This window comes from Macaca nemestrina, unplaced genomic scaffold, assembly GCF_043159975.1.
Source record: "Macaca nemestrina isolate mMacNem1 unplaced genomic scaffold, mMacNem.hap1 Scaffold_114, whole genome shotgun sequence".
NCBI lineage: Eukaryota > Metazoa > Chordata > Mammalia > Primates > Cercopithecidae > Macaca > Macaca nemestrina.
In genome coordinates this window covers 33,922-57,649 of record NW_027257597.1, presented here as the reverse complement: position 1 = coordinate 57,649, position 23,728 = coordinate 33,922, and the positions used below count along the sequence as shown (strand labels likewise).

The 23,728-nt window shown below is 43.9% G+C and overlaps 1 long non-coding RNA gene and 1 pseudogene across 1 annotated transcript; one reads left to right on the top strand and one right to left on the bottom strand.

Moving 5' to 3' along the window:
• Positions 1 to 4,100, top strand: LOC139361242 (uncharacterized). Its single transcript, XR_011618802.1, has 6 exons — positions 1 to 198; positions 1,606 to 1,888; positions 1,974 to 2,255; positions 2,875 to 2,933; positions 3,488 to 3,621; positions 3,957 to 4,100. It is a non-coding gene; the product is annotated as an uncharacterized lncRNA (long non-coding RNA).
• A 7,065-nt stretch (positions 4,101 to 11,165) lies between these two features.
• On the bottom strand, positions 11,166 to 12,181 carry LOC139361238 (zinc finger protein OZF-like; annotated as a pseudogene).
• Between the last annotated feature and the right edge of the window lie 11,547 nt (positions 12,182 to 23,728).

The following is a 23,728-nucleotide window of genomic DNA, read 5'->3' as shown; positions in this document are numbered from 1 at the left end:
CCTGCAGGTCAGCGTTGGAGGCGCGCTCTTAAACTCGGAGTGCTGTGGCCTGAGCTGATCAACTAGTGCACGCAGGAATCGATGGGCCTTCCGAGAGTATGAATGGGGGATGGGGTACCCCGCCCGGACGCCGACTGGTTTGGGGCCTTGTCCTCAGGCCTTCCATTACACCCGTTATCTCTGAGCCCCGCCCCGGAGGTGAGGACCGGCCCGCCTGTTCCAGGAGGACTGCAAAGGGTAACATGGGACCGTCCGTGGCCACGCGTGGGTCGTGATCATCCGATTTGAGCTTTACACCTTTTTCGGAGTCTTGTCTCCGAGGTGGAGACTGGCTTGGGCAGTACGAGAAAAACGGGGAAGGCGCAGTGGATTTAGCTGCGGCCTGCATAATGAGATATTGTGTTTGGACTTTGAGGCCCTACCCTCCCCACCGGGGAAGAGCCTGCAGCCTCTGGCTCCGAGATAGAGGGGTGACCAGATGTCCGACGGATGATCTTTGTTAGAGTTGCTGGGTCGATCAGCCTTTTCTGCAGTTTTGATGTGTCCTCAGAAAGTTGATCAGATCGACCAGCAGCCCAACCCAGCAGATGGGCAACTAGAATTTGGGAGAGGGGAAGGGAGCAAGGGAAGGGGAGATGGGCGTGGGGGGAGGCCTGTGGGGAGGTGAGGAGGGAAGGGTAGGGGCAGGGGGATGGGGGAACCTGAGGTTTATATAGCAATAGTAATTGTTATAAGCAAGTATTATAAACAAATAATAATTTACTTACATTTAAAAACTATATGAATATAAATAATATAAATTTATAGAATCATAAGTATAAATTATACTTTATAAATACTAAATCTACATAAATAGTGATTAGATATAAACAGTTATAGTTCTGAAGAGGACGCAGGAGGGGTTTTCGGTCCGCAGAAATTTCTAAATGCCCCTGGGGAGGCTGAGGCAGGCCCACTTCGGTGAATTTTGAAGTCCACTCTGGGTGGGGATCTGGCCCGGGAGGCGCTGGGGAGTCTGTCCCCAGCCCGGCAGCTGTCCCTGGCCCCAGGCGCTTCCCCCCCAATTTTCCAAGGCTTCTTTTGGCTGCCAGGGATCTCACGGTTCCACTCATGCCTGCCAGGGAGCCCCGAGGTGGGAATGCGAACCGAGGTGGACCCGGACGAGGCCTGGCGTCCTGCCGGCCGGCGGGCTGGCGATCCAGATCCCTCCGGCTGGCTTTCAGGCTGGTTGTCTGGCGACACCTGGCGGCCGCCTTTATATATAGAAGCCTCAAGCACCTGTTCCTTTCTGTAACGCAGGACGCTATATCTAAGCTTCAATTATCTGGCCCTTCTCGTGGTCTATACTTTGTGGGATTCCTGTGCATACAGACGTAATTAAAATTGTTTTTCTCCTATTAGCCTGTCATGTCAATTTAATTCCTAGCCCAGCCAAAGAACCTAGAAGGGGAAGGGGAAGCCATTTTTCCCTCCACTACCTGCTTTTCAAGATCCCACTTTCTTGGAACCACTTCAGAGTTAGCCCTCTGTAAATACTTGTCAGTATTCATCTTTTCAATGTTTTCACCTGACATTCCCTCTTTATTTCACTCCTATGTCTCCCAGCAGGTTGCTCAAGAAACTCTCCCTTGCTATGGACACTGCTGACTTCTGTAAAATACGTTTACAGGAGGCCATTGGTTTGGACTGAGTTTCTGCACTAGGCCCAACAGGCTGAGATGGAGCAGGGACCCCTATTAGAGGCCTGCTGGGCCTCCTCCAAGTGTGGAAACAAAAGAAAATCTTGATTTCCTTCAAGGGAAATTGCAGGCACCTAGCTGGCCTTGAGAAGTAGATGAGCCACCTGATAAGCAAGAGGGAATCATAGCTTCAAGTAATAACCACTCAAGTAAGTCAGAGCCACAAGGTGTTTGGTCCCCTATTGAAACTAAAGATCACATCTTAGCATATGTCCCTAAATTGTTTTTCGGCAGACCCACCTCAGATGGAAAATACTGACCATCATCACAGAGACCTCAGATGACAGGGGAGCTGAGGGCTGCGCTCTGACGGCTGCTCTTTGTTCTAAATTTCTTTCTCATGGGCCTGGAGAGAGTCATGCCCATAAGCCAGACCTTAACATTGCTTTCTGCTGACCCCAAGTTTTTAGAGAAAGCCTGGCTTCCTTAACCAATTGCAATCAAAGAATCCTGAAGCCACCTATGACCTGCAAGCCCCTTGCTTCAAGAGCTTCCACCTTTTTGGGCCAAACCAAGGTATACCCTCTGTATTGATTTATGGTTTCCCTGTAACTTCTGCTTTCCTGAAATGTTCCCCTGCCTTTAAAATCCCTTGCTTGTAAACCATCCAGGAGATTGGGTCTGAAGCGTAAGCTGCCCCATTTTCCTTGCTTGGTGTCCTGCAAGTTAACACCTTCCTTTCTCCTGCTGCAAACCTCAGTGTGTGTGTTTGGTTTTACCGCACGGGGCAAGCCGACCCAGGTTGAGTTCAGTAACAAGATTAGACTGGAATGGAGTTCCTCGTGCGAAAGTTCCATCTTTCCAAACCAAAACTAAGTTGTTGATCTGACCTTCTGAGAAGTCAGGACACAGAGAGATAAAAGGCAAATCCCCAACAGGCCAGGTTTAGCCAGCATGATAAGCAGTCCCTCCCGTCTGCTTTAATGTTTACAAGGAAAGTAACTTTGCAACCAATCCGTGTTTTGTTCTCTGTTTCTGCTTCAGCCTTTTCTATCCATAAAGCCCATCTCCCCCACTCTGCTGGGAGGAACGCTCAGTCTGTTTTATGGAATGAAGTGTTGCCTGATTCTAGAATAGGAAATAAAGTCAATTAGGATATTTAAACTAAATCTGTTGTGCTTTTGTCTTTTGACAGTTCTATGATGGAAAATCTAATGGCCACTTTCCATTTACCACGTCCAAGGAGCAGTCCAGGTAAGTGGCTCCCTTTTGTTTCCATCTTGCTCCTGGCTTCTGATGCTGATGTTTCTCCTTCTGGAACGTCCTGCCTTTCTGGATGCTCCTCCCCAATTTTTGCCAGTGCGCTCACAACCCCTGCTTGGGATTTAAAATCTGAAGTGCGTCATAACTCACCCCCGGACTCTGTTATTCTTTTATTGGTATGCTGGAAAAAAAGAACCCCAAGCCCTCCAGGTGACCAAATTGATTTTTAATGCATTAATTATTAACTCTATTCTTACAACCTCCAGATTTTATCTCCACTCAGAATTATATGTACAGCTGCCTAGCTGATTTCCAGACTGAAATGCCTCTTTGACATTACATATTAAAACTGATCCCGCTCTATAGTCTAGGTCGTCTTCCTTGACTTGGCTGTGACCCAGACTTACTGTCTAAATAAATGGTGTGACGGCTCACCTAGGGACCCCATTCCAGACTCTAGAAGAGTTTCTTCAGCCTGTATCCCCCCAAGTCATAAACAGTCCATTACTGAGTCCTATTCATTCTTCCTATGTATCTCTCCAAAGCCTTCCCTCCATTTCCACAATGACCCCAACTGTTTCACCATTTGCTCCTCGAAGAACATCTGGATTTGTTTCTGGCTTTTGGCTATGAGGAATAAGCCTGCTGAGAATATTCAGCTCCAGGATTTTGTATGAATGTAAGTGCTTTAGGGGTGGGGCGGGACCCTGCAGGCCATCCCTCGGTTGGATGATTCTCTAGAGGGACCCAGAGAACTCCACCAAGCTGACCTAAGCCCCCGAAAGTCAAACAGATACTGCGTGGCCCAATGCCTGCACCATAGCTCACTTGTTGGAATAAACTGCCCAAGAAAAAAGGGGGTACATGTTACATTATCAGAGGCATCCTTGGTGGATCCTGGAGACGTGGACAGTACCTGTAGTCATGAAGCTGACAACTGGAAGAAGCCCGTCTGGTTCAACCCCTGTCTGGCATATTCCTTCCTTCTCCATCCTCACTTTCTACCCCTCACAGGGACAGATAATTTACAGCTTACCGAGCCAGGCCACTGCACTTTTGGACAACTCTACTAAATGGATTTTCCTCATGCCATTGCATAACTGCTGCCTGCCACCAGAGCCTTAGAAATGTATGGTTTTCCATCAAGCACTCATGGAACACGTCACTGTGGGCACTTCTAGGGGGGGTTCATGATGGATCCTCCAAGATCAACTAAATATAAAACAAGCTCCCAGGTAACAGAACCATTTCAGCTGTTAAATAAAATCATCTGTGTTAACCTAGTTTAATTATGGGGGACATCTCTCCCAAAGTGTGTATGTGTGAGACCCTGTCTCACTCTGTCATCTAGGCTGGAGTGCAGTGGTGCCATCACAGCTCACTGCAGCCTCAACCTCCCAGGCTCAAGCAATCCTCCCACCTCAGCTTCCTGAGTAGCTGGGACTATAGATGAATGCCACTATGCCCAGCTAATTTTTAAAAAACTTTTTGCAGAGGCAGGGTTTCGCCATGTTGCTCAGGCTGGTCTCCAACTCCAGGGCTCAAGCAATTTGCCTGCCTTGGCCTCCCAAGGTATTGAAATTACAGCATGAGCCACTGTGCCTCCAACATAATAATTTTTTGTTTAAAGAATAGTTGGTATTTGTGGGCCAGGTATCGTGGCTCATATCTGTAATCCCAGCACTTTGGGAGGCAAAGACAGGTGGATCACTTCAGGTCAGGAGTTCAAGACCAGCATGGCCAACATGGTGAAACCCTGTCTCTACTGAAAGTACAAAAATTAGCCAGGTGTGGCGTGCACGTGTAGTCCCAGCTAATCGGGAGGCTGAGGCAAGCAGATTGCTTGAACCCAGGAGTCAGAAGTTGCAGTGAGTGGAGATCGAGCCACTGCACTCCAGCCTGGGTGACAGAGCAAGACTCTGTCAAAAAAAATAGTTGCTATTTTAGCCTTTCTTTCTGAAATCATGGCTAGTGGCCTCATTCATCTGTTGAGGTTTTATATGAAAACAAAACCTTATATCATTGTGTGGAGAAACGTGCTGACCTTCTTTGTTGTGGGGTGAAAATGGCTTCAGCACACCCAGCAGCTGTTTTGCGTTCTCAAGAAGGGAGGCCCAAAGTAGTCCAATCGTAATAGGGTCTCTCAGAAACCCAGCCCAGCTACTCCCCTCCTTCGGGGGAGTTTGTGACCTTGCTACTCACAGCGTGGTCTATGGACCAGCAGCACTGGGGTTACCTGAAGCTTGTGTGAAATGCGGCATCCCAGGCCTGCTGCACCACGTGCATCAAAAGCAAACGTGTTCTTCCTATTGCTGAGAGACAGGAGGGATGGCAGCACAGGAGCAAAGCCAGCACTGTGATTGCCGTTAGGGACAGTGCCAGAGCACCCAGTCCCAAGCCCCACCATCGCCACCCCTTTTCCTTAATTACAGAATTCACTTGAAATTAAAAATCCCTGCTTCCTAAATACCCACCCTCTCCTCTGGCTTTCTTTTTAGCTGAGTTGGCTGCTCTCGCCTCTTCTTTCACCCGCTCCTGGCAGCACAGCAATCCCTGCAAGTTACTCGGACCCTCAGGACTCATCATTCAAGTGCAGTGGAGGACCATGAAGATGGCAGGGAAAACCAAAGGAAGCTCAGGGGGCCCATCGTGGTCTCTCCTTGGTGCCAGTGTTAGAAGGAAGAATTGGCGCTCACTCGTTCCTGCTGTGTGTGGGAGTCTCTTCCGCACCCGGCCCTATCTTGTCAATCATCACCACTTGGTTGAGCATTTCCAGACTTTGTTCCCAGGCTTTGTTTCCTGGCCCTTGACAATAAACAGAACAGTCTCCCTGAGCCTTTCACACCACATAGACCCCTCAGGATGAATTGCTCGAGCAGCTCCTGCTGATGCTGGGCCTTGGAAAGAGGGGGCCAGTGGGGAGGGCCCACCCCTGAGCTGAGAGCTCCCTTTATGAAGGCAAGTCCAAACCCTAGCGATTTGGGGGTCAGCAGGGGAGAGAGCAGGGCTGAAGGCGTAGAGGGGGCACCCTGCACTTCATGCCTGGGGCAATGCAACAACAAAGGTGTCAGGCATGTGGACACACGCCTAGAGGAAGAGTGCTGTGCACCCTCAAAGCCTGGTCTGAGGATCAGCAAACCAGCCTCTCTGGGAAGCTTGTTGGAAAGGCCAACTCTCAAGCCCCTCCCCACCCCTGGTGCACCAGAACCCTCAGTCTGACCTAGCCCTGGGTGACTCCCCTGCTCCTGACATCTGGGAGGAGCTGCCTGCAGTACTGGCTGTCAATCTGCCTGATTGTCAGCACCACCTGGAGAGCCGGAGGAGTTCTGAAAAGACAGATCTCTGGGCGCTTCCATCTCTGGGATTGTGACTCAGTAAGTAAGGGGTGAGGCACAATCATTTATATCTGTGTTTTTAAAGCTCCCCCAGTGTTCTGGATGCTTAGCCAGGCTTGGGACCCTCTCTCTGCTCTTTGGGTATCTTACAGGTAAGAAAGATGTCATTGTAAGCTTTTGTCCTGGAAACACATTCATTCCAAACATATGGAAAGAACTTACTAGGCCGTGTGTGGTGGCTTATGCCTGTAATCCCAGAGCTTTGGGAGTTCGAGGTGGGCGGATCTCTTGAGCCCAGGAGTTTGAGACCAGCCTTGACCTCCTTGACTTCTGGGGAGTTGATGAGGGACCTGGACACTGTCACAGTGGTTTTTTGTTTCCCTTTGTGTACAGTTCTGAGTTCATTAATTATGTATCAGGGTTTGGAATAAGCTCATATAAATATTTCAGGTCCTAAAATAGCTGTGACAGTGTCACTGATCTGCCCCTGAGCTGAACATCCACTCCCCCCACTGCCATTTTAATCCTCCAGTCACATGAGGGAGGATAGGAGTCTGTGTGAACGTCTTTCTCACTCGTGTTCAAAGATCATATCTGCCTGTCTCATCTGTCAAGAGTGTAGATTTTGTTGTAATGGTGGATTCAAAATAGACAAAACATGTGGTCATTGTACTTGGCAAACAGCTTTTCACGTCAGGATGCTTCCGCCCCCGGCTCAGGGCTGGTCCAACTGTGTGACAAATGCAGCTCAGTGCAGGTGCCCAGTCTGCCGCCCTCAGCCCCACGGCTGCAGTGTTAGAATAGCCGTGCCATGGGCACACAGTGCTGGTGACATGGAGAATGTGGAATAACAAATACTTAATCCACATGTGCTTATAGAAAAAACTTTATACAATGAAAACAGCCAATTGTTAGATTTACATCTTTTTCTGTCACTATATATAAAAGGAATCAAGAATTTTCATGCAGCTTCCAGGTATTCTTGAGACTGGTATATCGTTTCTTTTTGAAAAGTGCATTATTGCATAACAACACCTAGATAAATATATTTTTATATTTTTATGTATTTATAAGTATATTTTAGCTGAAAAATATCAATAGTATACATAGCTTATAGCACAGTTTGGGAATTATTGATATATATGGTAATAATGCATTGTTGGGGATGATTTAAAATTATATTAGGATATTAGGAGCCCAATATAGCAATCCAAATTGAGATCCTCTTGTCTAATATCCTGTAAAATGGCAAAATATCAAATCTAGAAAACAGATAAGAAATGAATTTTAAGATAAAGATACAACAGATTTTCTATTTTTACAAAATCATTATTTATTTTCAAAAATATGTTTTAGAATTCAAGTTGTTAATTTAAAAAGTACTTATTTCATAATACAGTGAACAAAACTGGCTGTTAGAGAAAACACCTCATCTTGCTGTCCCCAAATCTTGCAGCTTTTCAAAGTTTCAGAATTTTGTAAAATATTTTGAATAGCCCAGACTTTCTGATAATGGGTATAGCCTTTCAAAGTAGTAGAATTGACAAGCTTTTAATTTAGCCAATCTTATTTTATAAAGTGTTGACTTTTCACTGTAGACTAATAGCAAACAGTTTGTAAAGAAATGTAAATTAAAAATGTAAATAAATAAAATAGGTTTATTAGTTTTCAAAAAATTTATTTAAAAGGAAGGGGCAATGTTGAATGGAGTAAGGAAGTATTTGAAAATGTATTTTGTGAAAGAAATCAATGCACGTGCGCACGCGCACACACACACACACACACACACACACAGCCCTCAAAAGCAGAACTCCAACAATGCAGCTGTTGTTCCTTTGCAGCAATATTTACCTCACCTTGAGTGAGGACCATGCTGCTTAAAAGTGTAACTTTCAAATGTAAACTTAAACACCTTGTAAACACCTTGCCTATGTGTAAACTTAAACACCTTGCCTATGTCTGGTGATTAAAAACTAAGTTCTACTCAGCTCATGTAATGCCCCTGACCTCCAGCAGACAGAGATTCTATGTTATTCCTTGTGGGCAAATGTGTCCGTGGATCACTGGATCAGGGACTGTTGAATCAGATGTGTGTCCCTCTCTACATGTCATGGTTTGTAGAGATCAAAATTTTGCCTGAGAACTCCCTGGGCGATGTCATCTCCAGCTATGAGCTCCAGGGCAATGCTGTCTGGGATGAGGGTCTGGGGTGACCTGAGCTCCTGGAGAAAGCTGGGTGTACTTAAGCACTCTATGAAGACTGTATGTGGTGGCAACGCTGTTGGAGTACCCCATGGGTAGCCTAGAAAAGAAGTACCATGTCCCATTGCAGGTGAAGGTGAATTAGGGCAGAGAGGCTATTGAAGTAGGCACAGAACAGAACATGATAGCCGCATCTAAAACAGTAAAATCTTTACCAGTTGTTGATTGGATGGGGTCAGTAAGTTCTTTAATACTGGCTATTGGGTATAGGGGCCTTAATGAAAGGATTACAATCTTAAGGTTGCAGTAAACCACCGTGAAGCACCATTTATTTTTTTCCAGGCTTAAGCACAGGCAAGATTGAGCTGTCAATTGGAGAAGCAGTGGAGAGAACCACCCTTTTATTAATAAGGTTTTACATATTAAGTTTTAAACTTGAAGGTCCTATACATCTGAATTGGGTCTCTCCCAAAATTACATATTGAAGCCCTTACCCCCGGTACCTCAGAATGTGCCCGTATTTACAGATACAGCCTTTAAAGGGTGTGATTAAGTTAAAATGAGACCATTAAGGTGGGCCCTAATCCAACATGACAGGTGTCTTTATAAAAGAAGCAATTTGGAGACATAAAGAGACTTCAGTGCTGGGTGTGCCCATAGGAAAGGTCATCTCGGGTCAAGAGAGAGGCCTCAGAGAAACCAAATCCCCCACACCTCAGTCTTGGAATTCCAGCCTCCAGAACAGTGAGGAAATACATTCTGATTGTTAAAATCACCCAGGCTCTGGCAGCCCTAGCAGACCAACACATCTGGCTATAACTTGCAGAGTCATATGAACTATTTTAACTGGGGATCTACAAGGTCCAATTTGTCTCACAGTCATAGTCATAGTCATATTATTTTAACTGGGGACCTCCAAGGTCCAAGCCAATTTATAAGTGCCAAAGACTTAATTGAATCATATTTATTATTCACTGTGTTAGAGCATATTTTAGGGCAATGAGTATTATGCCTATGCGAAATTTAGGCAAAGCTACAGTTAAAATAAAGCATGCCTATTTTTCCTCTATAGTTATTTTGCCAGGATTACAGGCATTGCAGTGTTCATCACAGGTATAACTGTAACTTGAGTCCCAGCATTGGCTAAGTTCATGAAGCTTTGTCAATTGGTGCATTTTAGCATTTGTTAATCTGGAGCCCATGCTGTACGGGCACAAAAGACAATCAGGGCCCTTTTTATCTCTTTGTTATATAAATCCTTATAGTAAATTTTGTGTTTCCAATTGGGTCAAGTTATGGACCTTTGTTTCATTACATATTTATGTTACTGGGAAGGGGTCCTGATCCAGACCCCAACAGAGAATTCTTGGATCTCGTGCAAGAAAGAATTTGAGGCGAATCCATGAAGTGAAAGCAAGTTTATTAGAGAAAGCAAAGGAATGAAAGAATGGCCACGCCATAGGCAGAGCAGTGGCATGGGGTGCTCAACTGCTTGTACTTATCGTTACTTTTTGATTATATACTAAACAAGGGGTGGATTATCCATGAGTCTTCCAGGAAAGGTGTGGGCAATTCCTGGAATTGAGGGTTTGTCCCCCTTTTAGACCATATAGGGTAACTTCCTGACATTACCATGGCATTCCTAAACTGTCATGATGCTGGTGGGAGTGTCTTTTAGCATGCTAATGCATCATAATTAGCATACAATGAGTAGTGAGGACAACCAGACATCACTTTCATCACCATCTTTGTTGTGGCTGGCTTCTTTGCCGCAACCTGTTTTATCAGCAAGGTCTTTGTGACCTGTATCTTGTGCCGACTTCCTATCTCATCCTGTGACGTAGAATGCCTACCTTCCTGGGAATGCAGCCCAGTAGGTCTCAGCCTCATTCAAGATTCTCCAGGCTTAAGGGTGGGGCCTAAATTACCCAGGACCTATTCAAGATGGAGTTGCTCTGGTTCAAACACCTCTGGTATTTATATTAAAATATATAGACTTTTATTTTGGTGTCTAGGCCTGCCCTCTCCCTCATTTCTGGGCTTCTGGCTGCCTAAAGCTGAGGTTTTGAGTTACTGTCTCTGGCTGACAACTCAAAGTGTGGACCTCCTAAGGGATTACAGGAGGCAGGGTGTGGGGTGGGAGTAACAGGCGGCCCAGCCTTTTCCCAGGATCTCCAATCCCCTCCCAGGGAGCCCTGGCAAATTGAGCTCATGTTGTCCATGGCTTATGAGTGAGACCAGATCCAGGACTCGCTGATGGGCCACCTAACTGGACCTGGGCTGTATGCAAACATCCCAACCTGGAGGGCTCCAGCACCACAGTGAAGCCCTTGCCTTTGGCTGATCCCACCACCATCTGCAATCCTTCCCTTTTCTGCATGACACAGCCTAGGGTCTCTGCTAATCCAAAGCACAGGTTTCAGCCATTGCCACCTTTAATTCCTCCTGGAAGAGAAGCAGCCCAGAAAATCAGCAACCTGGGGAGGACCAGGGGCAGGGCAGAGGCCACAAGGACAGCCAAGGTGCCTGCCAGTTCCTACCTAACATGAAGATGAAAACCACCAATTCCAGAACAGCCCCCAGTGTGGCCCTGTGGCTCCCCTATGGCATCAGCAGCAGTGTGGGCACCATAAGAAGCCAGTGGCCACCAGGGCACGTCCCCCAAGGACGTCCCTTGAGTTTTTAGTATTTGTTAAAGTTAACCTCATTTGTGGTGCTTTGCTTCAGAAGGATTATTTCTGGTGCATGATGAGGTGCGAATTTCTGATGAAAGCTTCCCCACTTTCTAGGCGTTCATGGGGTTTTTAGTGAGGATGCATTTTCTAGTGTCCAATGTTGTGTGACTTCTTGCTGAAAGCTTTCCCACAGCCACTCCACTGATAAGGCTTCTTACCTGTGTGTATTCTCAAATGCATAGCAAGGGTTGAGAACTGAGAGAAAGCTTTCCCACATTCATTACAACCATAGGGCTTCTCACCTGTATGGCTTCTCACACGCACTGTGAGAGATGAGCTCTGAGAGCTCTGAGCTCTGAGAGAAGCCTTTTCCACAGGCATTGTATTTGTGAGGTTTATCACCTGGATGAATTCTCACATGTAGAATAAGTGATGTTCGCTGAGAGAAGGCTTTTCCACATTCGTTACATTCATAGCGTTTCTCTCCACTGTGAAGGTTCTGATGTTGTATGAGGTACTTCTTCTAAACAAAGGTTGTTCCACATTCACCACATTCCACATTTAAAAGTCTTCTCTCCAATTTGCATTTTGTCATGCTCAGTAAGGTTGGATTTACCACTAAAGGTTTTTCCACACTCCTTACATACATAGGGCTTCTCTCCTGTGTGAGTTCTCTGGTGTCTGATGAGGTTTGTCTTCTGAATGAAAGCTTTCCTGCAATCTTTACTTTGAAAAGATTTTTCTCCAGTGTGAATTTTCTGGTGCATAAGGAGGTTTTCCTTCTGGCTAAAGGATTTTCCACATTCAATACATTCGAAAAGCTTCTCACCGGCATGGGAGTTCTGATGTTTAATGACATACTCCTTTTGGCTAAAGGCTTTTCCACACTTGTTACATTCAAAAGGTTTCTCTCTCATGTGAAAATGCTCATGCTCAGTGAGGTTTGATTTGCGGCTGAAAAATAGCATAGCTTACAGGCAAAGGGGTTTTCCCCACTGTAAATTCTCTGCCAGCTGAGGTGTGACATCTGAATGGAAGCTTTCCCATATTCACAAGGTTTCTCTCCAGTACAAATTTCTTGATGAATGAGGATGGACTTTTGACTTAAGATATTTCCACATCTCTTACATTTATGAGGCTTCTCTGTGTGTGACCTCCTAAATGCAGAGTAAGGGATACGGTTTGAGAGGAAATGTTATCACACACAGTACATTCAATGCTTTCTCTCCAGAAAAATTTTTTGTTATTCAATAAAGTATTGCTATCTTCACTGGTTTCTCTCCAGCATGAATTTGCTGCTTCTCAGTGAGGTTTGTCCTCTAGCTAAGGGCTTGTCAATATTCCTTAGATGCACAGGGTTTCTCTTCAGCATGACTTCTATGTTCAATGCAATGTGGACATCTGAGTAAAAGTTCCCCCACATTCAGTAAATTCATAGGGCTTCTCTCCAGTATGAACACTCTGGTATCAGATGAGGTACAAATGTTTAAACCAAAGGTATTTGCCTTAAAGGGGGTTAATACCATAAGGAGTAAGCTGTGGTAGAGAAGCTCCTAACTAACTCCCTTGATGATTCTTTCCTACACAAGCTCCCTCATTATTTCAGTCCAAGTTGTGATTCAAACTCAAAACTTCAAAAAGGTGTGGCCTTAAAAGAAATAAGGTCTGAGAATAGAGGAAGTATTTTTTCGTATATTCAAAGCTCTTTTCCTCAGTCTTTACTGGAAATGGATCAACATGCCCCCCAAGTCCTTGTGCCTGTCTATCTCTTCATCATCTTCTCGGGCTTCTTCTAAAATGGAATATAAAGAACCATAGCACAAAGGAGTTAATTCATAAACTGCCCAGAACCATGGCTGGCACATGGTAAGCCCTTCATCTTGCCTTTGTACTGCCATCACTTTTATTTGTGAAATTTCCCATTACAAGCAATAAAACATCAGACTGTGCTTTTCTGAGATTAACTCTGGTAGCCCATTTCCCAATATGAAAAGCATTTATATTATTAATGCTTCCAACTAAATCATGAGAAGGGAACCCTACTTCAGGTGATCTAGGTAGAAAAATAACATAAATGGGTCCACAAAGCTGAGAGTACTCTTGAAAAATAACCTTTCTATTTCAGAATTTAGCAAGTTGCATAACAAATAATGAAGAATTGTTAAATAGAAGAAAAAGATGACTACATAAATATTAGAAAGTCCACCTGGGATGCCAAAGAAGAAAAATACTGCTCATATTTCTATTTATTTATTTATTTACTTATTTATTTATGAGACAGAATTTCGCTCGTTACCCATGCTGAAGTACAGTGGTGCGATCTCGGCTCACTGCAACCTCCGCCTCCTGGGTTCAAGCCATTCTCCTGCCTCAGCCTCCCATGTAACTGGGATTGCAGGCATGCATCACCACACCTGGTTAAATAATGCTCATATTTAAAAGAAAGAGAATAGACCAACCAACAAGTGCTTCCTCCCAAAACCCCATGAAAATGATAAGAAAGGGGAAAGTGGTACAAACACACAAGAAAAAAAAAATACAGAAGAGACACTGGTACACAACAACAGATATTAACAGATTTTTCAATAATGGAAAGGATATGGAAGATTTCAGTGCACAGCAGAGTTATCTGAGGAAACTCAAATAATGAAAATGTACTGCGGAAGAGAACGCCAGTGATTTGTACCACAAAATATCAGAAAGACTCAGAAAATGAAGGGAATTAGGTTTTTCAAAAGGAATAAAAGATGGTGGCTGAAAAAAAGTGTAAGGAGCAGTTGAATACGCAATGTCCTCTCATGAGAAAAAAGGACTGGTCACACCTTTATACGAAATGGAAGTTTATCCTTGCAGAAATTTAATCAGAGCTCAGGAGCATTCAGGAAATGAGATGACAGGAATGAGCTTCTATACGGAAATCAGAGATTAAACCTACATATATGGTAAGACCTGCAGCACCATTCTGCAGATGAAGACAAAAGATGCTGGCAATGAGGTGTATACACCTACGGGCAGGATATAAGAGGATCCTTCTCTGGAGAAACTGAAAAGCCCACAATGAACCTCATTAGCAGCCTGGCCAACATGGTGAAAACCCATCTCTACTAAAAATACAAAAAATTAGCCTGGGGTGGTGGTGTGCATGTGTAGTCCCAGCTGCTTGGGAGGCTGAGACATGAGAATTGCTTGAATCTGGGAGGCAGAGGTTGCAGTGAGCTGAGATTACACCATTGCACTCCAACTCCAGCCTGGGTGACACAGCAAGACTTACAAAAACAAAACAAAACAAACAAATAAAACCTCATTAATATGCCCCTCCAAGATGAAAAATGCCACTTTTATTCATATTTCATTGGCTAAAACAAAGGACTTGGCCATGGCTGAGTTCACTGGAGTCAGACAGTATAATCCTTCTGCAAGACGGAGACCAATTATTTTTGTTGTTGTTCTTTGAATATTTCCTCCAGTGAGTTTTCTTTTCTTTGTTTTATTTTTTGTTTTGTTTTTGGAACTTCTTTTACTCAGCTTTTTGTTTCCTTGGTGTATCCTCTGAATTTGTCATTGAAACTTCTACCATGAAATGACACTTTTCATTTGTGATCCTATTTTATTGGTCAAGCGAGCACCTAGCCATGACTGAGTTTGCTGGGGTGAGGCAGGCTATGCCTTCTGGAACAAGGTGCCTTCTTGTTCCAGAGATAAATGGTTCACTAAGCATTTCACTTTTCAGTCACTGAAGCCTACCAGATATGAGCATCCAGGTACAAAAGAGCTTATGATCACCTTTTAGTGAGCTGTTAACAAATATTCCACTAATTCCACTAACATGAAAGACATCAAAATCAAGAGAAGAAAACTATGAGGAAATAAAGGCAAGGCCAAGCAAACAACACTAAAACCAATCAGGAATAGGTAAAAGATATTTTGTCAGTTAAACAATAACAGGATTTTGTAAGCAAGAAATGGAAAGGAAAGTTCCCTTAGAAATTAAGACTGTGAGAGAGGGACCAAAAAAAAAAAAAAAAAAAAAAAAGATAAAGTGGAGCATATCCACATTCACCAATAAGAAGGCACCTTGTTCCAGAAGGCATAGCCTGCCTCACCCTAGCAAACTTAGTCATGGCTAGGTGCTCACTTGGCCAATAAAATAGGATCACAAATGATAAGTGTCATTTATGGTAGAAGTTTCAATGACAAATTCAGAGGATACACCAAGGAAACAAAAAGCTGAGTAAAAGAAGTTCCAAAAAACAAAACAAAAAAAAAAAAAAAAAACAAAGAAAAGAAAACTCATTGGAGGAAATATTCAAAGAACAAAAAAACTGCCTCTACTGTAAGTCAAAGGGCCCACTTGAGTGAGAATAAGACCCATACCTAGACACATTACCATACATTTCAAAACAGAAAATATGGAGGTTATAAATGTTCTCAGAAAGAAAGAACAAGGCTGGACATGGTGGCTCACACCTGCAATCCCAACACTTTTGGAGGCCAAGGTGGGAGAATCTCTTGAGCCCAGGAATTTAAGACCAGGCTTGACAACATAGTGAGACCCCATCTCTACAGAAAAAAAAAGTAGAGTTTCTGAGACCAAACAGTCTAAGAACAGCTGCTCAAAATATTCATTCAGCAAATACTCGTCTCCTTACCATGTGCATAGCACAGTTCTAGGCTCTAGGGATAAACAGTATTGAACAACATTGGTATCTTCTGCTCTCATCAAGTTTACATTCTAGTGGAAATAAGAATAGAGATGGTTTGTTAAAAAGCAATCCAGGTATAGTGGCTCCCGCATCTAATCCCAACACTTTGGGAAGATGAAGCAGACAGATCACTTGAGGTCAGGAGTTTGAGACCAGCCAGGCCAACGTAGTGAAACCCTGTCTCCACTAAAAATAAAAAATTAGCCATGGCAAGGTGCGGTGCTCGTGCCTGTAATCCCAATGCTTTGGGAGGCTGAGGTGGGCGGATCACCTGAGGTAAGGAGTTCAAGACCAGCCTGGCCAACATGGTGAACCCCATCTCTACTAAAAAAAAAAAAAAAAAAAAAAATAGCTGGTCTTTGTGGCAGGTGCCTGTAATCCCAGCTACCTGGGAGGCTAAGGCAGGAGAATCACTTGAACCCTGGAGGGGGAGGTTGCAGTGAGCTGAGATCACACCAGTGCACTCCAGCCTGGGTGACAGAGTGAGACTCCATCTCAAATTAAAAAAAAAAAAGTTTTAAGTGCTATGGAAAAAAAATTAGGGAAGTGGTAAATAGTTTCAATTTCAGATAGGATGATCTCTGACAAGGCAAGAATCATGTCAAGACATTAAGATAATGAAATTAAGATAATGATCCTTACAGGTATATGGGGAGAGAACTTTCTTTTGTCTTCTTTCTTTCTTTCTTTTTCTTTCTTTCTTTTTCTTTCTTTCTTTCTTTCTTTCTTTCTTTCTTTCTTTCTTTCTTTCTTTCTTTCTCTTTCTTTCTTTCTTTCTTTCTTTCTTTCTTTCTTTCTTTCTGTCTCTCTCTCTCTCTCTCTCTCTCTCTCTTTCTTTCTTTCTTTTTTTTTTTTTTTGACAGAATTTTGCTCTTGTTGCCCAGGCTGTAGTACAATAGCACCATCTTGGCTCATCGCAACCTCCACCTCCCGGGTTCAAGTGATTCTCCTGCCTCAGCTACTCTCTCAAGTAACTGGGATTACAGGCACACACCACCGGGTTCAAGCGATTCTCCTGTCTCAGCTACTCTCCTGAGTTGTTGGGATTACGGGCGTATGCCACCACGCCCAGGTACTTTTGTATTTTTAGTAGAGATGGGATTTCACCAAGTTGGTCAGGCTGGTCTCGAGCTCCTGACCTCAGGTATCCACCCGCCTTGGCCTCCCAAAGTGCTGGGATTACAGGCGTGAGCCACCACACGTGGCCTGGAGGAAAAACTTTCTAAGTAGAAATTAAACAAATTCACAGGCCCAGAAGAAGATCCTGCTGAGCCTCAGTGACACTGATACTTATCAAATACGATGTCCTTCATGTCCTTCTTTGGCTTAGCCTGACCCCCTCCTATGATTTTTTTAATTTACTTTTTAAGAGACAGGGTCTCACTGTTGCCCAGGTTGGAGCACAGTGGCACAGTCATAGCTCAGTATAGCATTGAATTCCTGGGCTCAAAGTGATACTTCTACCCCAGGTTCCTGAGTAGCTAGGAACATAGGCATAGGCCACCACACCCTACTATTTTTAAAAACTTTTCGTATAGATGGGGGTCTCATTATGTGACCCAGGCTAGTCTCCAACTCCCAACCTCAAATCAAGCAATCCTCCTACCTCCCCATCTACCTAAATGCTGGGATTTCAGGTGTGAGCTGATATACCTGGTGCTTATCTTTTAACATTTTTAGAATCTATACATCTTCCTGGAAGTGGCTCCCAGAATGTGCTCTCTTTATTTCAGAGATGGAGTCTTGCTCTGTCCCCCAGGCTGGAATGCAGTGGCACCATTTCAGCTCACTGCAACCTCCACCTCCCAGGATCAGGTGATTCTCCTGCCTCAGTCTCCCAAGTAGCTGAGATTACAGGTGCATGTCACCCCGGCCAGCCAATTTTTGTATTTTTAGTAGAGATGGGGTTTTGCCGTGTTGGCCAGGGTGGTCTTGAACTCCTGACCTCTGATGATCTGCCCGCCTTGACCTCTCAAAGTGCTGAGATTACAAGTGTGAGCCACCACACCTGACCAGAAAGAAAAGTTTAGATTTTTAAGATATAGGAACCAGATGCAAAGCTTGAAACTTGATTATATCCTGGAATTTTAAAAATGATGAAAGGCATTCTGGGGACAATTGGAAAAACGTGAACAAAGACTGGATCATCTATAATATTAGGACAATATGGTTAATCTTCTAAGGTGTGATAATGGCATTTCGTTATACGGGGAGCACCTTTTTTTTTTTTTTCTTTTTGAGACAGAGTCTCGCTCTGTTGCCCAAGCTGGAGTGCAGTGCTGCGATCTCAACTCACTGCAACCTTGACCCCTGGATTCAAGTGATTCTCCTGCCTCAGCCTCCCAAGTAGCTGGCATTACAGGCATGCGCCACCACACCTGACTAATGTTTGTATTTTTAGTAGAGACGGGGTTTCACTATGTTGGCCAGGCTTGTCTCCAACTCCTGACATCTGGTGATCTGCCCTCCTCCACCTCACAAGGTTATGGGATTAGAGGCATGAGACACTACGCCTGACCGGGAGCTCCTTTTTTTGGTAGAAAATACATATTTAATTTCTTAGGAGTGAAACATCATGATGTCTCAGCACAAAAAATAAACGCATGGATACGGACATATAAAAGCATGGCAAAATATTAATTATTGTATCCACATGATGGGTACATAAGAGATTGTTTTACTGTTCTTTCAGCACTTGTTATGTTTAAAGATGTTCATATGAAATAATAATTGAATGGCTGGGCATGGTGGCTCACACCTGTAATCCCAGCACTTTGGGGCCAAGAGTTTGAGACCAGCCTGGCCAACATGGCGAAACCCCGTCTCAACTAAAAATACAAAAAAATAGCAGGTGTGGTGGCTCATGCCTGTAGTCCCAGCTACCTAAGAGGCTGAGGCAGGAGAATCACTTGAACCCACGAGATGGAGGTTGTAGTGAGCCCAGATTGCACCACTGCACTCCAGCCTGGGTGACAGAACGAGACTATGTCTCAAAGAAAAAAATAAAAAGAAAGAAAAGAAAAGAAAAAAAAAAAGAACTGGTCAATATTTCCACACAAAAAATTCATAGATTTAACAGCATCTCATGAGTTCTCAAACTACTGATCAGAAAAACCAAACATGGATCTTACTTTCAACAGGATTATAATGCAGACGATAGACAGAAAAATCCAAAAACATGTTTAAGATGTCATTTACTGAGGACTCGTAAGTTCCTCTGGAAAACATGAAGTCATGGACAAGCAGAAGGAAGATGAAAAAAAGGCAGAAGTAACGGAAACATTTTGATGAAAATTGTATTCAAGTTTGTATAAGAAGTACGTACATAAATAGAATATTTCATAATCAAACACCAAGATTCAAAACATTTTATAAAAAGAAAGAAATATGTTCATATTCATTAGTCACACAATTTGTATGTTGTTTTTCCTTTTTCTTTTTTTTGAGATGGAGTCTCACTCTGTGGCACTGGCTGGAGTGCAGTGACACAGTCTTGGCACAGTGCAACCTCCGCCCCCCAGGTTCAAGCGATTTTCTTGCCTCAGCCTCCCAAGTAGCTGGGTTGATAGGTGTGTGCCACCATGCCCAGTTAATTTTTGTATTTTTAGTAGAGACAGGGTTTTACCATGTTGGCCAGGATGGTCTCCATCTCTTGACCTTGTGATCTGCCCACTTTGGCCTCCTAAAGTGCTGGGATTACAGGCATGAGCCAACACACCTGGCCTTTAAATATTATTTATACAATGATCATATTTACAATATTATAGTTTATTATTGTTGTCACTTAATTGATGAGTTTATTATTATATTTATAATATGGGTTTATAATATGACTGGTTTTCATTCATTTACTCATTCAAATATGCTTTGAAAACAATGTGCAAATTCTTTTTTAAAAAAAAATTATATGTCACAGGATGGTGTTGCATGTCATGTACATAAATTGGTAACCAAAGCCTGCAGCTAAGAAAGGGATCAAGGACCCTTCCTTTTCCTTTTCTTTTCTTTTCTCTTTTCTTTTCTTCTCTTCTCTTCCCCTCTTTCTTTCTTTCTTTCTTTCTTTCTTTCTTTCTTTCTTTCTTTCTTTCTTTCTTTCTTTCTTTCTTTCTTTCTCTCATTCCTTTTGAGATGGAATTTCACTCTTGTCGTGCAGGCTGGAGTGCAATGGCACAATCTTGGCTCACTGCAACCTCTGCCTTCCTGGTTCAAGTGATTCTCTTGCCTCAGCCTCCCAAGTAGCTGGGATTACAGGCATGTGTCACCACCACGCCCAGCTACTTTTTATATTATTAGTAGAGATGGGGTTTACCATGTTGGCCAGGCTGGTCTGGAACTTCTGACCTCAGGTGATCCCCCCGCCTCAGCCTCCCAAAGTCCCGGGATTACAGGCATGAGCAACCACACCTGGTCAAGAACCCTACTTTCTAGTGTCAGGGGACTGTGGCATGGGGCTACTAGGGGAACCACTTTTTCAGAATGTGTGGGCATCACTCCACCAGCCCCAACCCCACAGTGCTGGCTATAAGGAAAGGCCTAGAGGAAGACCAATCTGGCCTGTTGTGGGAGCCGAGGGAGCTGCTTCCCTTTTTCAAGCCAAGGGAGGCAGGCCTCTGGGAAACCCTTGTCGAGGTGGCAGGATGTGGGCTCTATAAGCTCCTGGCTTGTTTAAGAACCAGTGAGCCCTCTAATTCAGTTGGATGCCGCAGTGTCCAGGGTGTGGGTGAACAGCCCTGGGGTGAGCTACTTGGTGAGGGCTGTGGGTAGAGAGAGGGCAAGACCCATCTTCGTGTCCCTTGGCCTGGAGTTTCAGTCCCAGCTGGGACATAAAATTGATTCTGCATATGCCGATGGTCCTAATAGTTTGCTACCAAGGATAGGTGAGTTTGGGAGCCTGTGACCATCGCTGAGTGGAACATCTGAGGCATGTAGCAGGATGCTGTGAGCTGGGGCAGGAAGATACAAGCCAAGAGTCTAAAAGGACCATCAATGGCTATGGGAGGTACACAGGAGGGGGCTCTCCTTAGAGGGCCTATTGGAAGCACCACTGGTCAGCACCAAGCCCATGCATAGTGCATTGCTGCAGGATAGGAGAGAATGTCTCCTTGCTGGGTCAAATGGGACAACAACTGTCTTTTGCTTCTTCCTCAGGCCCCAATACTGGTCTCATTCTGGTAATATTGAGGGAGAAGAAAGGATGACGGAATGATCACCAGAACTGTAAGTAGACAAAGCCCAGGTCTAATCTTGCCTGGTGAAGAGGACGAGGACTTCGAGTTTGGTATACTAAGAGCAAAACTTTCATAGCACTTACTTCCTGTGCCTGGCCCTCTTCTAAGCACCTTAATCATATTGACTCATTTAACCCTGGCAATATTCCTATGAGGTAGCTACTATCATTATCCCCATTTTACAGATGATGACACTGGGGCACAGAGGTTGAGTAACATGCCCAAAGCTCTCAGTTAGTAAGTGGCAGAGTTGGGATTCCAATCCAGGCAGCCAGCTTTCAGAATCTGTAGGTTTTCACTGAATAAGAATTAATCCAAAGGATTGAAATAAGGCTACTTAAAACAACAACAAAAACAACAATAAAAATGAGAAAACAAAAAATGACCAAGAAGTTATAGAACCAGAATGAAATATCATTAAGGGTGCTACTATCTAACAGGAAAGGGGGTTTGATGGAACATAATTAGTGGCAGGTTTTAGATACTGATATGTGCTTTGGTGGTGTCCCCACCTAAATATCGAACTGTAGGTCCCATAATTCCCATGTGTCATGGGAGGGACTCGGTGGGAGGTAATTGGATCATGAGGGCGGGTCTTTTCCTGCTGTTCCTGTTATAGTGAATAAGTTTCACATGATCTGATGGTTTTATAAAGGGAAGTTCCCCTGCACATACTCTCTCTTGCTTGCCTGCTGCCATTCAAGATGTGACTTTGCTCCTCTGCCTTCCACTATGATTGTGAGGCCTCCTCAGCCATGTGGAACTGTGAGTCAATTAAACCTCTTTCCTTTATAAATTACCTAGTCTCAGGTATGTCTTTATTAGCAGTATGAGACCAGGCTAATACAGATAAAACAATATTCACCCTCAGTGAGTTGAGACTCCTTGGTGAGCCACTTTCTCACAGCCTTCTCTGTTTCTTCCTATGAGCTGTGAGGTAAGCACTGTTATTATTTTCATTTTACAGACAAGGAAACCGAGTTTTAGAGAGTTTAAATGATGTGCCCAAGGTCACCCACCTACAAGTGGTGAAGTTGGGTGTTTGAAGCAAGTTCTTTTGACTTTAGAACTTTAGTTTTGAATCTCTTCCTCCTGGAGGATGTCAATATGAAGCTCACATACATGTTACCATTTTTGGTCTAGTTGGCCTATGGAAGAAGGCACAGTGTAGAGCTACAATGTGATGGAGAAAGGTAAGAAGATTCATGAAACAGGTGTGACATTTTGAGTGGGTGGAGGGTAGATAGACCCAAAGTTACAACTCCTCAAAATAATTAAAAAGGACAGGACTAAGGACATTACTACACATTGCCAAACAATAATGGTGATGACACCATTTTGAGGCTTTATATAGCACCAGATTTGAAGGAAGCTTAGTTAACCTAAGCTTCATGGTAACCTTAGGAGAGAGGTGATATCTACTCCATTTTGTGGATGAAAACCCAAGGCTCAGAGACGTTAATTGACTTACCCAAGAATGCACAGCTCATAAAGAGGTAAGTACAGATTAAAATCAGGTTTGGCTGGTTCGAAACCTAATCCCTTTCCTCCAACATATGACTATTTTCAGAGCACCACTGTCGTCTTCCCTCATTTGATTCTCATGGTGATCTGAAGCAGAGAAGGGACTGTTATTCCCACTCTACACAGGGCATAACACTGCAAAGGCTGTGCCCAAAACTTCTCTCTGGAGCTCAGACCTGCAGATACAACGGTCTCATGGACATTTCTCCACTGAGATATCCCACAGATTCCTTAAGCCCACCACATCCAAAATGGAACGTATCATTTCATCTCCTTTTAAAATGATTGTCTGTATTCTTCCATTCATTCATTGATTCATTTAATAGATAGTTCCCATTCTCTGGGAATAAACAGTGAACACCACAGTAGCAAGAGACTCACTCTTCAGCCAGTTGCCTAAACCAGAAACCTAGAAATGTTCCTGGCTGACCCCAACCCTCCACATCTAATCATTCATTGAGTTTCTGTATGTCTCCTACTAAATAGCTCTAAAATTTATCCATATCTCCCAGGGTTCTATTATCTCTTGGCTAGAATTTTTTTTTTTTTTTTTTTTTTTTTTTTTTAGACAGAGTCTCGCTTTGTCACCTAGGCTGGAGTGCAATGGCGCAGTCTTGGCTCACTGCAACCTCCGCCTCCCGGGTTCAAGCGATTCTCCTGCCTCAGCCTCCTGAGTGCTGGGACTACAGGCGTGTGCCATTGCACCCGGCTAATTTTTGTATTTTTGGTAGAGACGGGGTTTGGTCATGTTGGCCAGACTACTCTCGAACTCCTGACCTCGTGATCCGTCCACCTAGGCCTCCCAAAGTGCTGTGATTACAGGCATGAGCCACCGCACCTGGCTTGGCTAGAATATTATATCAGCTTCCAGATGTCTCATGTCTCCCTATTCCATTGTTTGTCCTCCTCTTCCTTCTCCTCTTCCAATGCACATTCCCTACTGCAAGTCTGAATGATCTTTCTAAAATGCAAATCTATGTCAATCCCCTGCACTGAATGTTCTTCAATAGCTTCTGAAACTGCTCAGGATGGCTTACAAGGCTCTAGGGCCTAGCCCCACCCACCTCTGAAGCCTCAGTTGTTACTGTTCTTCCTTGGCATTTTCTATTCAAGTTTTGC